The sequence below is a fragment of the Haliotis rubra genome, unplaced genomic scaffold, assembly GCF_003918875.1.
Source record: "Haliotis rubra isolate DU_JTF1 unplaced genomic scaffold, ASM391887v1 Scf118, whole genome shotgun sequence".
NCBI classification, from domain to species: domain Eukaryota; kingdom Metazoa; phylum Mollusca; class Gastropoda; order Lepetellida; family Haliotidae; genus Haliotis; species Haliotis rubra.
Genome location: NW_025765092.1, coordinates 359,770 through 378,751, shown reverse-complemented (window position 1 = coordinate 378,751; position 18,982 = coordinate 359,770). Strand labels below are relative to the sequence as shown.

Genomic DNA, 18,982 nt, shown 5'->3' with positions numbered 1-18,982 from the left:
AATTCACACACACACACACACACACACGCAAACGGAAGTCCAACAACTGGTAGTCTAGATAATGTACTTTGTGTACCCACCTGACAATTGTAACTGGCATGCCTCCTGAAAAGAGGCCAAATGTAACAAATGATATGCTTTGGACTACATGTATTGTGGAATTCTCTTTGGCTGAGTCAGATTTGCTGACTCTGTGTGCTGGCAATTAGGTGTCATTCTGGGAATGACATGGAGTCACTGATGATGCTCCTTCATTAACCAATATTATGAAGTGGGCAGCCATGTTCTAGAGGGGAAGAGAGACCCTTGAAGACCACCCAAGATCAGAAGGCCTTAAAGTGCCACCACTAAGTAAAATGTTAAAATACTGGAAATGAAGATATCCTGAGAGCAAAGGTCTCAGACTCCTGATTAGAAATGTTCTATATTCATCATATCTCATGAGAGTATTGTTTTGAAGCCAACTCAGACAATTTTGTCTGATTGACTTGTAACAAATGATGAGTCTAGGGTTCACTACAATCAGACAGACACTAAACAATGGTCAAAGCAGCACAAAGATCTCATATTTCCACAGAAGAGGAAAGCAAGGTCTCTTCCATCAGCTTCCAAGGTCATGTCTTCAGATTTCTGGGAAACCAAAGGAATCCTATTTGTGGACTGCCTCCCAACAGGTCAGACCATTCTACTTAAGCAACTGGGTGAGAAAATGAAGGTTAGATGTTGTGGAATACTCACTAGAACTGTGTTACTCCACCAGGACCATGCATAAGTTTGTTATCACCATGGTTGTATTCCATGACTTTGACTCAATGAAAATCCTTAGTCATTATCAGATTTGTCACCACAAGGTTTCCATTTCTCACAACTGTAAGAAAGGTGGTGGTGGTGGAATTGGGTTTAACATTGTGCTTGAGAATATTTCGCTCATATGATGACGTGCATGCATGTGTATGTGTATGCGCGGCTGCTTGTACTAGCCCAGAAGCTGGTTTTATAGTGCTAGCCCACTGAGATACCATGCCGCAGTGAAGCATGAATACCCCACTCAGACACATTATACTGACTCCGAGCCGACCAGGCTTCACATGTTGTACCCATATGGGGAACCATGCCTTTGGTTTTGACAGGAGACCAGAAGGCTATTGCCCCACCCCAAATCAGTAAGCAAATGCTGGTGTTATTTCTGCTGTGGGGGACATTTTTCACCACAAAGAGGAAGACTTATACTTCAGAAGGATCCAGAACCTGCATTATTGTCATCAGTATTTGGACCTGAGGGTATCCTGTTGCAAAATAATTAATTATTAATTTTTCCATATTGGTCAACAGACTCAGAACTTTTCTACCTCCACTCATATCAATGTTATATGGCAAACATTCCATCCATGAAATATACATATAAAAGTCTTGTTACCGCAAAAAAGTTCATTGACTGTTAAAACCTCAAATACAAAGGGTCAGGGAAAACCTGGTTGTCTAAGGCTCCACAATCGACTGGTGCAGTGTTGCATCTTTAAGTGAGTGAGTTAATTGGGTTTTACGCCGCTGTTAGCAATATTCCATCAATATCACGGCAGGGGAACACCAGAAATGGGCTTCACACATTGTGCCCATGTGGGGAATTGAAACCGGGCCTTCAGTGTGACAAGCGAACGCTTTAACCACTAGGCTACCCCACCGCCCTGGTTGCATTTTTAAGGTTTGGCTGAAACATATGATCCCTGTTATAAAAGTCCCAGGTTTACATAGACCATATTTGTCACCATCATCCCCGTGCTCAAATAAACTGTTAACCTGAATCACTAGAGAGTTTCTAGTCACACGTACATGACGTGATGTGCCTGAGATATTGCAAACAGTGTTAAACCAAAATCACGCACTCATAATACAAAGCCAAATGCTATTTCCTCTCAATATTTCATATCTGAAATCAATGTAGTGAACTTTACACACAGAACAGGCAGGAGTATTATCAGCAGCTGAATGGTACATATCAATATAAGGATCACCAGGATGATCATAACGCAGCTTATTAGCGCAGTGTCACGTGATGTTTCTGTTGTCAGTCTCACAGAGGATGATCATTTCCTGAGTGTGAGACTACCTGTTACCAGATCAGTCTGTCAAGGCAGTCAATATTTTATGAGCTGATGGGAAATTGTAAGGTGTAGTGGAAAGAGAGATTATGAAAATGGTTGTGATTACGTGATCTTGGAATGAGATAAAAGTCCCTGGAGTATGTAAAAGAAGATTACCACTGAGAAGTGAATCATGGGATTTGGTGGAGGACAATGATTCAAGGCCATGGATTTTATAAACACTGATTTAGTTACGGAACATGGTGTAACTAATTCCTGAGTTCTACCATTTCTGTTCTACATCCTGTACATCAATTTGAAATACGATGACAATCATCTGTCAGCATAGGCATATAGAAGTTGGTAGGATAATACAAGACACTTGATATGGATGTGCAACTTCTTTATTATTTACACACGACGATGCCTATCAAACATCTGATCTGCCATCTACACAGAGATGAAGCAGTATGACTCAAACGTTGTGTGTAAATAATAAAGTAGTTGCACATCCATATCAAGTGTGTTGTACAATCATCTGTTTTTAAAACTCATATTTCAATAGAATTTAAGGAAATATGCCTCAAAATTATATCACCTTGACAATAACAACAACAGCAAAAGCTGAAAGTTGAACTCAGAACTGACCAATTCCATGTTCATGACACTACATTCTTATTGACCCAATCAGTGAATCAGTGTGAACTCCCTGGGGGAGTATACAACCCAAGCTGGCACTGAGGCACTAAAAGGTTAATAGTCTCATTACCATCTTGTCCTGCTGCGTACCCTTTCACCGCCGGGTGAACAGAAGCATGTGTTGAACAAAGTCCCATGTCCAAGGAGACATTATGTGTTTTAAGTGACGGGCACGAATGAAGCCCCAGAAAAACTCTGTGACCGAAGGTTGCTTCAATTTATTGAATTTGTTACATGCCAGCAGAGTCTTTTTGTTTTGCCTGGTTTTCTTTTAATCTGAAATCAAATTAAAGATAGACACGTACTGCACTGCGATGCCTCCTTTATTATTAGGTTCAATTTACCACACAGAATAAACTCAACTATTTGGCCATGCTTAAACCCCCGAAAGGCACAAACAAGAAAAGTATTCACACACTTTAAAGAACATAATACAGGCCACTGAAAGGCCCTATTCCAAATCTGAAGAAAAATATGAAAATCATAAATAAAGTTACATTTAAATCAAACAAAGGCTATATTTACGTTTTACCACAAATTATTTCATTCTGTATGCATGACAATTAAGAATGGGTGTAAATAATATCCACTCGTGTCCCACTGGACACAAAAGAGAATGGATGTTTGAGAGATTCAGCTGAAACTTCAGTTATTTTCTGATATTTCTGGTCTGACCAGAAAAACAAGCAATGTTTGGGCAGTGTATGTCAGATTTCTTCAATCAGTCACAAAGATTCACACATGAAAATCCCTTTCAAAAGAATTGAGTGAGTGAGTTTAGTTTTACGCTGCACTCAGCAATATTCCAGCTATATGGCGGCGGTCTGTTAATAATCAAGTCTGGACCAGACAATCCAGTGATCAACAGCATGAGCATCGATCTGTGCAATTGGGAACCAATGACATGTGTCAACCAAGTCAGTGAGCCTGACCACCAGATACTGTTAGTCGCCTCTTACGGCAAGCATGGATTACTGAAGATCAATATTCTAACCCGGACCTTCACAGGTACCTTTCAAATGAAACATAAGGTATCACACATAGTTTGTATTTAGTTCCTGTAGTCTACAGATCCAAATGTAAGTAGCTGGGATCTGAAACTTCATTGAGTCCTGGAGATTTCTGGCTCCCAATCCATAATGCATCCTCAAGTTACGACCTATCGTAACTCTATGGTATATCATTGTCTAACGAATGACACAGTGCTATGAACGCTTTGCGGATGAGTAGCAGGATTTCAAATAGACAGATTTTTGTGAATATAAAGCCAACAGACAGAGTGATGTTCCATGTGGTATCTGTAATTGGCTGACAATGACAACCTCCTAAAGCTACAATGGAATATAAATTTCAGTCCTCCTTTATAGGCCTAAAATAGGTGGCTTCACTTGTAACTAGAAACTAAAATTTGATCAGTTACAATCCACTGAAATATAGAAGTAATAATGACACCCAAATTTAGGACCAACCATTTGACATTTAGTGTGGGACAATTAATTTCTTTAGGCCTCAGTTTTTCATGCACAGTAAATATATTTGTTGGATATGCCAGGTCACTCAAAGGGTAACACCATTTGACTCTGCCTTTCAGAGAAGAAATTATATATCATGAAGCAGAAATTCAGCTACAAAATAATATCCTGGGCCTATATTTTCGAAGCTCTCTTAGCGCTAAGATAGTTGTAAGTGCCATACATTAACATTAACTTACAACTATCTTAGCGTTAAGACAGCTTTTGAAAATCTAGGCCTTGGCAACTTGACTATTTAATGATCTGTCCCTTACTGCAGTAGGAATGGGGCTGTAAACATCACTAACAGGGGTGATTATGAACAGTTCTACTTGTATTAAGAAACCCATTTTGATTGGCTACTGAATGGTCATTTTTCCTTATGTATTCCATGGACAGATGAGGTATAAAATTTGTATACCTGACTGGGAAATGTTGAATATAGTGCTTGTACCTCTCAGCTATTGTTCAAACTGTATGTCTGACATTGTTTTAACACACAGGGTTTATTACACAACACAGGGTTTATTACACAACATGCCACTTGAGACTGGTCAGCAAGTAATAATATAAGACAGTGACTAATACACTTGTAGGATAAATTCATTAATTGTTAGATTTTATCCCATTACATTTCAGAGTCCCTTTTCTAACTTCATGTGATTGTAAATTAATATTCAGCAATTTCAAAGAAAGACACAAATGAAAAATAATCATTCACACATTTTCCCATTTAAAACTGGAACAAAATATAATACATAATTCACTTCAGTTTTATGAAAATTCAAAGATAATCTATAAACACAATGATCAAGTTTGTGGAATAATGAAAGTGATTTACTCACCCATTCAAGCCATCTTCGAAATATCCTATCCTGTGCAATGAGACTGAAATGAATAGAGAACAAAGTGTCAGGAAATGCGTCAGAATGTGAAACACAAATATATTCCTCCCAACAAGAAGAAGAACCCAATCAGATTCTCTCACAAATGATACAAGAATTCTTTTATCAAAAAATGTCTGTCATTGCAGTTAGTCCTTAATTCAGTTTCAGAGGTCTGTTTAGAAATATGCATGAGAAATTCATGAAAAACCAAATGTGGCATTGACTTCAGCAGTTAAAGGAATCCTCCCAGGGACATGGAACTGGACTGGAACGGCATCTGCCATGAGGTGTCTCTACACCCACCTCAGTCCTTGAGTGGAGGAGTTTCATCACAGTTTCGTAACTTCAGTAACATCACAAGTGATAGATTGTTTTAGGAAATGTGACATGTATATGCCTGGGACAAAAATACATTTTCATGATGATAAACTGAATCATATATAACCTTCCTGATGAGTTTTGCATGTTTGTTTGTTGCTGAAATCAGCAATAATCCAGCTATTTGATGGCAGTTTGTAAATAATCGAATCTGAATCAGACAATCCAGTGATCAACATGCGTATCAATCTACACAATAACATGTGTCAACCAAGTCAGGCAGAGTGACTACTTCAAATCCATTTTAACAAACACAAAAGAGCATAATCAGCAAATTTCCTTCTTGCAAAGTTTCAGTATCATCAACATTGGAACTATTCACCCGCAACCACTCACTCTCTGAAAGTGAATGAGTTTAGTTTTACGCCACACTTAGCAATATTCCAGCTATATGACGGTGGTCTGTAATAATAAAGTCTGAACCAGACAATCCAGTGAGCAACAGCATGAGCATCGATCTGCACAATTGGGAACCGATGACATGTGTCAATCAAGTCAGCGAGCCTGACCACTGATCCCATTAGTCTTGCGACAAGCATGGGTTGCTGAAGATCAATTCTAACCCGACCTTCACAGGTAACATCAAATTAGAATGAGATGAATGTGTCACATAATGTCTTTGACAATGGCAGTTGTGACGTAATGTTGTGATAACTTATTTATGCTAGCCATTGTTCAGTGAATTCTAGTGAGTCAGTGTATCCATACATGTAAATCACATTCAGTGCTTCTGTGGACACACCAGGCATGGTGTCAGGTTTAGTCAGGGTAGTGTAGCGGTTAAAGCGCAGCACCGCAACCAGTGGACAATGCACTCGGTGGTGTAACAGGACAAACCTTCCCCTGGTGTAAACCAAACCCTGGGGAAACTTTAGCGTAGGGCCAAACTCCCTTATATAGATTCTGGCCTCAGTCCGTTTGAGACAAAATGATACCGATGAATTGCAATCTAACACAAAACAAATAGACATAAAAGAATCAAACCAACACGGACTGCAATAAAAACAACAGACCAACTCTAGAAAAAAATTGCATAATTTTTGTCACAAGTTGCATGTGCATCTCGCTTTTTGCGCTGTTCCTTTATTTGCCAATGCGCCCTTGTAACAAACTGGGAAAACGCACAAATAAATGATGACAGTTACTTAAACAACTTTTTTAATTTTGTGACAAAAATTATGCATTTTTTCCAGAGTTGGTCTGTTGTTTTTATTGCAGTCCGGGTTGGTTTGATTCTTTTATGTCTATTTGCTTTTGTGTTAGATTGCAATTCATCGGTATCATTTTGTCTCAAACGAACTGTAGGCCAGAATCTCTCCCCTTTTGATATAAGAGCAAAGGTGGGGAAGAAGTAGTCGAGGTAGGCCAGAATCTCCCCCTTTTGATATAAGAACAAGGGTGGGGAAGAAGTAGCCTGGCTAGGCCAGAATCTCCCCCTTTTGATATAAGAGCAAGGGTGGGGAAGAAGTAGCCTGGCTAGGCGAGAATCTCCCCACTTTTCATAGAAAACAGAACAAAATATCCTAGTTTAAACAGGGGGGAAAGTTTGGCCTAGGGGGGGAAACTTTAGCCTAGCCCAAACTTTCCCCAGGGTAAGAATATCCTAGGACAAAACCTCCCCAGGGAAAGTTTAGACCGGGGAAGAAATGGCCTGCTACACAGGGTTCGATTCCCCATATGGGTACAATGTGTAAAGCCCATTTCTGGTGTCCCCCGCCGTGATATTTCTGGCAAATTGCCAAAAGTGGCGTAAAACAATTCTCACACACAGGCATGGTGGAAACAGATATGGACTCACAGTCAGGATGCAGGCATTTGTGTGCACTTGATTGTGTTCCATAAAAACATGCTTGATCATGGTCAGAAGAGTTTAACTACTTTATACAAGGGGCGGTGAGGTAGCCTAGAGGTTAAAGCATTCGCTTGTCACACCGAATTCCCGACATGGCTACAATGTGTGAAGCCCATTTCTGGTGTTCCCTGCCGTGATATTGCTGGAATTTTGCTAAAAGCGGTTGATCACTGGATTGTCTGGTCCAGAATCGATTATTTACAGACTGCCGCCATATAGCTGGAACACTAGAAAGGCTGAACAAAGTTCAAAACAGAAAAGGTCTAACTATTTACAGAATATATTGATGTTGATAATCATTGACAACTTTCCTGCATAAAACTGCTGAAACCTACCTAAGTCACTTTTCTGAATTAACCTCATCTCAGATACATCCTTCATCAATCTATTTGGATCATGAACAGCAAAATTTGAGTGGTATTTCATAAATTAATAGCTTTCAATATGCACACGTCAGTGATTGACGATCATGACAACCACCAGGTCAAAGGAACAAGTCTAAATTCCTGGAAAAGTGTGAATCATCCAAGATTACAGCTTGACAACAGCAATCCAGGAAACTGCAGGTTTATACCAGCTCCAGCAGTCTGTGGTATTGCTATAAATACAACAGTGTACAACTCGTACAGCACAAAAATTGTCCATAAGTGACCGAAATAGCTTCAGTTCCACAATTTCATCCATCATAGTTGGCAACAGCACACAGCATAACCATTTTTCAGCGGAACGTTTCCAATAGTATGGTATTAAATACTTGTGTATGGCAGTAATCATTGCCCAGACATAGGCAAGTTATTCAATAATTGATTTACCAAAGAGACAACACCTGGTCAAACAGTGAGTGAGTGAGTGAGTGAGTGAGTGAGAGTGAGTGAGTGCGTGCGCGCGTGCGTGCGTGAGTGAGTGAGTGAGTGAGTGCCTGCGTGCCTGCATGCCTGCGTGCCCTGCGTGCCTGGGTGCGTGCAATACCATGAGCAATATTCCAGCAATATCATGGCGGGGGATATCAAAAATGGGCTTCACACATTGTACCCATGTGGGGAATCGAACACGGGTCTTCGGCATGACAAGCAATTGCTTTAACCACTAGGCTACCCCACCGCCCCTCAGCTTCAAGAGGGAGGAAAGCTGAGTGTTGAATAATATCTGATTTAAGAAATACAGTTCGCTGTACCACCATGTATAGTGTAATAAAGCACACATTCGCCCTGAACTGTATTTCTTTTCTAAGATGCCAAATTTAGTACTTTCTAAAGATAATTACGATTAATCTAAGGAAGAAAACGAATGACTGTGTTGGTGACCTAAATTTAGAATATTCGCACAGGGCTAACTGGCGTGCTGTTCTATTGATGTGTCCGGCCCCCTACGTTAAGACGAACGTTACCAGAAAAAACAAATGATAATCAGTTTGATGACTGTTTACGTTCGAATTAAATATCTTCTCTAAATTATTTTAATTACATCTGTGATTAACTTAAACCATGTGGGGCAATATGAACGTCGCATTTCTACTACCAACTTAAGTTTAGATCAGTACGTCCAGATGAAGCTGAGTAGTCAAGCGACATTCCACGATCACATTGTGGGAATGTAAACATTGTGTACGTTACTGTGTCGCTGAAAACTTGAGTCGAATTGACACATTTTAACCATCAGAAAACATAAACATAATGTTTCCACCAGCGATGTTATCTGCGTGAAGCAACTGCAAACCAATAAAACGGGACGCAACGGAGTAGTTTACTGTGGGAGGCTATACCAGGCGATGACAAGTGACATGCTTCATGGCATCGCCACATTGTGACGTAATGCAAAATTGTTCGATTCACGATGGGGCAGACTAGGAATGGCTTAGTGAAACCATTACATTGTGACGTAATGCAAAAAGTGCACATTAACGTCTGATAAAATATTGTCGGAGCCTTTGATCTTTCACCGAAGCATCTTAGAAAATATCACAAATATATTTTAATACGTTTTGTTCATGAACATATTCCAAAATTATCCAAGTAAAATAACCAAAGTCAGAAAACAGCTAAGTATAAAGTAAGTGAGTGAGTTTAGTTTTACGCCACACTTAGCAATATTCCAGCTATATGGCAGCAGTCTGTAAATAATAGAGTCTGGACCAGACAATCCAGTGATTAACAGGATGAGCATCAATCACAAACAATTGGGATCGATGAACATGTGTCAACCAAGTCGGGGAAGCCTGACCAACCGATCCATGTGTCAACCAAGTAGCATTGCCTCTTCTACGACAAGCATGGGTTACTGAAGACCAATTCTAACCCGGATCTTTATGGGTACAAAGAGTTACAGAATACTCATGTCTGTCATTGATGATGGGTATTGCAACACATAGCATGTTAATTGTATTTGTTCCTTAACTTGTCTGAAGAATATGCAATAAATATAGATATGAATCTGAAAGGTCTTTCTACCTTCAACCAAACATGTATGTTTAAGGAACTTTGCAAATCAATTCATGCAAAATGTCTGGCCCACTAACAGGTCTGTGACACAATATAAAATGCTTTAAAATTAAACTTATGGGTTTTTAGTCAATTTTAAGCCTCCTGACAGTGATTTTGTTTGTTTGATTGTTTAATGTTACACTGAATAATCAGTAAATACAGTATATTACTTGTTTGAGTGGCATTTTAGAAGTTGAGACGTACAATATAGAACAAGTTTTATGGATAACAACTTCTTTATTTCGTGAGTGCGACGTTTCGATACAGATTCTTGTACCGTTGTCAAGCAAGAGTGGTACATGAAGTGTAGGCGCTGCATATATATACTGTATATAACAATGAAACAACATAATAGACAAAGGAAACAACATAATTGCCATGATTGGCTAAGCAGTAAGCTGAAGAAGCCAGTGAGTACAAACATCGCATCTATTGTTTAAACATCTCATTGTAACTACATCTCTGGCTTCCATTCACTATCCTTTGTGTACTCACTGGCTTCTTCAGAATTACAGCAGCTTAAAGGAAGACCACCTTAACGAGGGGTAGAAGAGTTTTTCCTAGCTTTTCTAGTTTTTTCAATTTCAAGTTCCACTAGTGATGTCAGTTGATGTCCGCAAGCCTGATGTTTGACAGAAAAACATTTTTTTCTCTAAAACAACTGCTATGACAAGTATATAATCAAATCTAGACCAAACAATGCAGTGGTTGATGTAATGAGCATCAAACATCCTTAAGTGGGATACAATAGTTACAGAATTCTGGTCACATGTTTGTCATATGGTTGCTTATAGTTAATATACAATTGCTGATGGGTATTGCAACACATATCTTTTTAATTGTATTAGTTCCTTAACTTGTTTGAAGAATATGCCAAAAATATAGATATGAATCTGAAAGTGTTTCTACCTTCAACCAAACATGTATGTTTAGGGAACTTCGAAAATAAATTAATGTTAAATGTCTGGCCTTATTGGCTAACAGACTGTGACACAAATATAAAATGCTTTAAAATTCATAACTTATGGGTTTTAGTCAATTTTAAGCCTCCTGACAGTGATTTTGTTTGTTTGATTGTTTAATGTTACACTGAATAATCAGTAAATACAGTATATTACTTGTTTGAGTGGCATTTTAGAAGTTGAGACGTACAATATAGAACAAGTTTTATGGATAACAACTTCTTTATTTCGTGAGTGCGACGTTTCGATACAGATTCTTGTACCGTTGTCAAGCAAGAGTGGTACATGAAGTGTAGGCGCTGCATATATATACTGTATATAACAATGAAACAACATAATAGACAAAGGAAACAACATAATTGCCATGATTGGCTAAGCAGTAAGCTGAAGAAGCCAGTGAGTACAAACATCGCATCTATTGTTTAAACATCTCATTGTAACTACATCTCTGGCTTCCATTCACTATCCTTTGTGTACTCACTGGCTTCTTCAGAATTACAGCAGCTTAAAGGAAGACCACCTTAACGAGGGGTAGAAGAGTTTTTCCTAGCTTTTCTAGTTTTTTCAATTTCAAGTTCCACTAGTGATGTCAGTTGATGTCCGCAAGCCTGATGTTTGACAGAAAAACATTTTTTTCTCTAAAACAACTGCTATGACAAGTATATAATCAAATCTGGACCAAACACTGCAGTGGTTGATATAATGAGCATCAAACATCCCAAGTGGAATATGATGACGTGTATCTATCAAGTCAGCATGCCTGTCAACCTGATCGATTTAGTTGCCTCTCATGACAAGAATGCTGAAGAACAACTCTAACCTGGATCGACATTAGACCCACTGAAAAACTGTATTGTAAAAACATAATGCACCTTACCTGTTCACATGTTGCAAGAGGAATTCACAAAGAAATGAATTCATCTGTGATTAATGCCCACGAAAATATCTGTCTCCAGATAGTCTCTAAATAGTCTCCAAGTAGTCTCTAAATAGTCTCCAAGTAGTATCTAAATAGTCTCCAAGTAGTATCTAAATAGTCTCCAAATAGTCATCCTTGAAATCACAATAAGCCACTGTGAGTATTCCTGCAGAACCGGAGAAAGGTGATAGACACTATTCCCCTACTGCCTACTCCAACTACTTGTTATCAGTTCAGAAAGGCCAGCCTGTATGTTAACACATCTGACTTTTCAGAAATTGAACACGGGAACAAAGCGTACAGCACTCTGGGAAGATCAGCTCATGAATGTCGTGGTAATACTGTTGAGCACCTTGAGCATGTATGATTCTGAAAAAAGTAATGCCGTTCCACTGCTGTTGATACACATGACAGAATCATATGTGGCTTTAATATCATTGTTAGGACAGCTCAATACACCATCTTGAAAAACCTTGATTACTTTCACGAAAATCTGTATGAACATGGCTACCGAATGAATACCAGTTACTCCGTTCTATAGAATTCAGACACAATATGACACATGACAGATCAGCTTGTTCAAGAGCATTGAAGAAGGTGTGATATATCTTACAAAAAATGGCTGATTTTTTTGTTGTCTCCTCACTTGAATCTATTCCGCACTTGAGTCTTTGTTAAGGAGCATAGGAATGAGATTTCACTTTATCACAATAAAGTGCATTGTGGTATAACTACTCTTGACATATTTCCCGGTAATGATCTAAGAATCTAAGACCTAATGATCTAATGTTCTGATTAATCAATGATGTTAGATCAGTACTTATATTTGAGGGATATCAAACCAGGCTTCCCTGTTGCTAACAAACTAATTTGATGTCATTATTCATTTCCATCACCTTTTAATAGGACATTTTGAAATACTGCAAGGTAATGGATGGACAGGAGATTTCACATCAGTTAGATCCCGGGGTATATCAAATGGTGGATAAAATTGACTTCTGTAAATCAGATTTCTAAAGACATAATAAAAAACAGCACAGTACGGAACGCTGAAGTCTTAGAAGGAGGATTATGAATAAATACATTTAAATTGACTTTAACCGATCAGCATCACTGACCTTTGGCGCCACAGTAGTTGACTGGCTATAGCACAAGCTGCAGTGTATGTTACGGTGTTGTGTTTCTTTCCACATGACCTTTCCCGTTTTCCTTTCCTAAACCCAACATCAGAAACATGTCCTGCAACATGTGTGTCCTTTAAAGCAACAATTACAGCTGTTTAGTCATCTATACTTGCTTAACAAGATGAGGTGGTCTATTTGTCGGGGACATCTGTGCTGGAAAGACCATCGTTATGTGCAAGGGATCATTTGTCTTTATTACCATACTAATATGCATGTGTTTATAAAAATGTGTATTCATGTATTGCCAGTATTGAATTGGTCATGTCCAAAGTGGAACTATGTATGAAAATGATAAAATGCTAAAGTATCTTAAAAAATCTTACTTCTCTGACAATAAAATTCATCTTCATAACATCTTTGATACATACGCAGGTTAAAGATAATGTCTTTGAGAGGTTTTTATTCGGCTCAAGATCAAATTTAGAGTGAGTGAGTATGGTTTTACGCCACTTTTAGCAATATTCCAGCAATATCATGGTGGGGATACCAGACATAGGCTTCACACATTGTACCCATGTGGGGAATCGAACCGAACCAAGCTCTTCAGTGTGATGAACAGATGCTTAAAAATTAGGCTACCCCACTGTCCCTGATAATTTGGAAAGGCTCCAAATGTCAGCATGCATGTGTTATTCAATACCGCACCCTGCAATATGATTGTAGCCTTCTCAATAACAAACATGGTGGACAGCATTAGATGAGGTGTGATTGATGCATTTTATTCAGCACAAACTAACATACCTCATTTCCACAAAATATGAACATACATGCAATGAAAATTTATACATATTTCAGACTCTGCTCAAGCATATGCTTCATACAGTTTCCATAGATATTTTCCATAGTTTTTAAGTATACTGATGTGGAGAGAACAGACATCTGATACATGAAAACAAAATGAATATTCCACGCTGGATCCAAGTGACAATTAGCTACAAAAACTTAAAAAGTACATTTGTCCACATCTCCAATGTGTGTGTTCTATGTACAATTCAGTCTCAAACATCCATACAAGGTGAAGTCTCTTAAAGAACATATTCATGAATGCAATCTGTACAGTGTCAGTAGAAATGAATGCTGGACCTACAAATAAGACAGACTAAATAGAAAGTTCCTAAATAGTAATTCATACACACAACCTCTTGATAAGGCCTAAATTCATGGAAACATGACAGAGGAAAATGGCAGTTTCAAAATGGCTGCCATAGTCGCGAAAGTCACGAGAAGAACAAATTCATGCATGCAATCTGTACAGTGTTGTTAGAAATGGATGCTGGACCAACAAATAGACCCACAAAGTTCAATTTTCAAAATGGCTGCCATAGTCGCGAAGTCGCGAGAAGAACAAATTCATGCATGCAATCTGTACAGTGTTGGTAGAAATGGATGCTGGACCAACAAAAGAACAAATTCATGCATAGTTTCAATCGAGAAGAACAAACATGTGTTGTTAGAAATGGATGCTGGATCAACAAATAGACTCACAAAGTTCAAGTTTCAAAATGGCTGCCATAGTCGCATTCATTTCAGGTAACACATATCCAAATAAAAATACAGATTGTTATACTAATCAAACTGATACATCCCCAACTGTCAATTAATTACCAGAGATGACCATTTATACTAAATATTTCAGGCATCATGGTTTACCATGGTTTAATAAATATGCCTAACAGGATCAGGTGATCAGACTCGCTGATTTGATTGATGCATTTTTTCATATTCCAGGTGTGATGCCCATGACGTAAAAAACTGGATTGTCTGGTCCAGATTCAATTATTAACAGATCGCTGTCATACAGCTAAACAACTGCGAAGTAAAGCATTAGATAACAAACAAACAAAAACATCACTTACACAACTAATGAATTATTTAATATCACAGTTGCGGACACCAAGAACAGTTTCACACACTACCCATGGGTAGTGAAATGCACTCATCGTACAGCTGACATACACATGCACTGTCAATAAACAAGTTGTATTATTTCAGGAAGTGCCAGACATTATTTGTTCAACTCTGGTTCAGGGGAGTGCTGATAATGTTAGAGGTTAAGTAATATCTTCTGATGGATCCTTACTTCAAAGCTGATGCTAAACGTTTCAGGCACTTGAAGTTCATTCCAGTCTCCTGTTGCTGAAGCTGTTTAAAGGAACATTCCAGATAAATAATGCTTCTATTTCAACACCATACTTATACTGTGATTACAAAACATCTCTGAAAAAAATGTAATTTATTTTTGTTATTCATCTTGAGTCATAAATCCTTCACTTCTTCATGGTCTTTGTGACAATTTGAGTAAGTTGGATTTAACATGACTTTGAAAACTATTCATCTATTTCAGCTTGATGTGGGGTGGGGTTGGGGGGGGTGGGCATTGTGTTTAAAGGCGCATTCCAAAACAAGAAATGCAGCTCTTTCATCACAAGATCATACTGAATATATTTACACTAGGCAAGACCAATTTTATTTCTTGTTTGAAGGATTTTTGTCCTCAGAAAACATAAAGGCAGGATGGATAAAAATAAAAATAAAATCACCAGTCAAAGTAATATTCCTTCTAAATACTAAAAGTATTTTAATTTTGGCAATTTATGAAGTGTATATGGGGCAAAATACAATCTAAAAAAAATATTCTTGTAAGTTTACATTTTGGCCAATAAAAACATTAGGATTTTATTTTTTGAGTGGGGAATCTTTTTTCTTTTCTCTCTTATTTTTGAAAAAATATGACCAGCGGATCCGTGAAACAAGAAATAAAATTGGTGTGGCCTTATGATTATAAAACATCTCCGAAAATATGGCTTTAAACTATTTCATTTACATTGGCTAATAAATCCTTCACCTTTTCATGGTCCTAGTGACTGACTGACTGAGTTTGGTTTTACGCTGCTTTTAGCAATATTCCAGCAACATCACGGCGGGGGACACCAGAAATGGGCTTCACACATTGTGCCCATGTGGGGATTCGAACCCGGGTCTTCGGCGTGACGATCCAACGCTGTAACCACTAGGCTACCCCACCACCCCCATGGTCCTAGTGACAATCTGAGGGAGTGAGATAGGTTTAACATGTCTTTGAAAATATTATTATTTATTTCAGCTTGTTGTGAGGGGTGAGGGAAAGTACAAGATGTCTTAGAGATTACCATGACCAATGTCGCCTCCTAATAGTCTTTAAGATGGGCTAATCTTCCCTGACTAGATGGGACTCTCCTAACTTTCTACTGATTGGATAAATAACTTTGGGTAGTCCCAGTCCCAACCACTTTTAGGTCTGTTGAGTGAACAAGTTCATTATGGAAGGCACTCCACATCTAATGAAACCATCAGCTCCCCATTGCACACAGACTTTGGTAATTAGATAGATAGACCTGGTTATGTGGAGGCACCAGACCATGGACATAATGCTCAAAGCTTCCGGACTATCAATGACAGAGGCATGGAATTCAACATGGATCAGAACTTCAGAAGTGGATTATATCTTTACATAGGCACATTCCATTCTGAGTGAGTGAGTGAGTGATCAAATCAAATCAAACTGAGGTTTCATAGCACTTTAATGCAACTGACAAGTGTGTGAGTGAGTTAAGTTTTATGTCGCTTTTAGCAATATTCCAGCAATATCAAGGCAGGGGACACCAGAAATGGGCTTCACACATTGTACCCATAAGGGGAATCGAACCCAGGTCTTTGGTCATTCCATTCCAAACACTTCCAGGATACAAAATGATGACATATGCATTCTGAAGAAGGAAAACACAATGCCAAACATCCTCAGTGAGACATGGGCAATGTTGAAATGAAAATATCTTGTTCCAGGAAATAATCAAGAAATTGATTGCATCAGGTTTTCATAAAAATATGAACCCGAAGTGAGTCCTGTCTGCTGTCTGTACACATTCAACAACAATATCGTCATGCCAAAGACTCGGGTTCAATTCCCCACCTGGGTACAATGTGTGAAGCCCATTTCTGGTTTCCCCTGCCGTGATGTTGCTGGAATATTGCTAAAAGCGGCGTAAAACCAAACTCACTCACTCACTCACTCACTCACTCAACAACAATATCTACAAGACCCTCACACACATCATTCCTGGCTGAGAGATCCAGCAAACAAGATATTCTAATCTTCCTCAACTTCATAGAAGAGAAAGCATAACATTATTGCCATACAACCTTAAGCATCCCAGTTAGACACTTCATCAACAGAGACAAATGGATGACCAAATTTGCCTAATGTCTATTTTCTGGGCAAATGTCCTTTCACTGGGAAGCACATATGTACCTTGTGGGCTTAGATTAAGCACACAAGAGCACATATTAGCACCTTGTAGCTGTATGATGACTAAGCATAATGACTGAGTAATTGCCTCAAGTAGTCCCTGGGGCACCATAAGAACATGCTGAACTTCAGATGGTTCTAGACACAAGCACAATGTAATTTAAAGGTTGTTGATCATGTTTCTGTGAATTCCGAACCACTACACTCAGATATCAATGATTGGACTGATACACTACTGCCTTAACTGATATGTCACACTGTCACATGTCCATTTAACAAGAGTGAGTTTAGTTTTATGACGCTTTTAGCAGTTTTCCAGCTATATCGCACATTTTAGTCATGTGGGGCATCAAACCCAGAACTTGGGCATAATGAGCTACCCCACCGCCTACCAATGAACAAGAATATGTGGTGCACGGTGGTGTAGTGGTTAGCTTGCTGGCCTCTCACGCCAAAGGCCTGTGTTCGAATCCCAGTGGAGACACCAAAATTTGTGACCTGGGTCTCATACTGTGCTGTGTCCCTGGGCAAGGCACTTCGTCCACATTGCACTCAGTCCACCCAGCTGTTTAAAATGGGTACCTGAGATGCGGATGTACGGACCTATACGGTCGCGCTTAGCGCTTAGTAGCAGCTTTGAAAGTACAATTCCGTCAGGGTAATAATGTAATGCCAGAGAGCAGAATTGGGTTGGATTCTAGGCGCAAAAATTATCATTATTATTTATTATTAATATAGTGACATGGTATTGTAGCTCACACCTGTTTGTTTATGGTGCTCAGCAATATTCCAGTTGTGCACTCTTTTTAATCCTGTTGGTTGGTTGGTTGTTTAATGCTGCACTCAGCAATATTCCAGCTATATGGCAGCTGCCTGTAAATAATTGAGTCTGGACCAGACAATCCAGTGATCAACAGCATGAGCATCAATCTACGCAACTAGGATACGATGACATGTGTCAGCCAAGTCAGCAGGCCTCACCACCCAATCCCTTTAGTCAACTCCTACGACAAGCATGGGTTGCTGAAGATCAATTCTAACCTGGATTTTCAAGGGTCTATTTTAATACTGAACCACAACGTAGCTTTCTGGCACAGTTTAGATATGCATCCATCTACCTGAGAAAAAGTTTTAGTGAAAACAATGTATTTTCTTCGATACACGTAATTGATTTGTGAAAGTTACCAACATCTGTATGTTGTGTATTCACTGATAAATTGATTTTGTAAGTTTCAAACAGAACAATTTGAAAAAGTGAGACTATATCTGATTGCAGTCAACTTTCAAAAACTTTAGGAAACCTCTTTCAATTAAATGTGAAGAATGGTTCATTTACCGATGCTCGCTTGCCTTTATGGCAACATTTAGAAGATTTGTTGAACTTTGAAATGAACAGAGAAAAGACTGGAATGGAAATGAAACAGATACATTATAATTTATGTAAAAAAAAATTCAATTACTGGCACGAAGTGATTGAAACAGACACTCATGCAATACTGCAGACATGTAAGGTCAGATATTTGCTTTGATTGATGTCCGAGATTCAATCAACCATACTATAAAACACACCTGTGGATGCATGTCCTGATTTCAGTGGACATTTTACCACCACAGCAACATTATAACATATCATATACGAACACAGGTTGTGTACTTGGGTTTTAATTTATGAAACAAAACAGACAAAACAAATGAAACATACTAAATTGGATAAAAACTATTTTACAAGAGATCCATACCTACA

The 18,982-nt window shown here is 38.6% G+C and overlaps 1 long non-coding RNA gene across 1 annotated transcript in view; it reads right to left on the bottom strand.

The window, feature by feature from the left end:
* Positions 1-2,985: 2,985 nt before the first annotated feature.
* The window catches only part of LOC124259057, a 170,213-nt gene continuing 154,216 nt past the window's right edge, over positions 2,986-18,982 (bottom strand). The window contains exons 2-3 of the long non-coding RNA XR_006893746.1: positions 5,137-5,179; positions 2,986-3,056 (exon numbers count right to left, since the gene is read on the bottom strand). This is a non-coding gene — a long non-coding RNA (uncharacterized LOC124259057). The remainder of the gene's footprint in view (positions 3,057-5,136; positions 5,180-18,982) is intronic.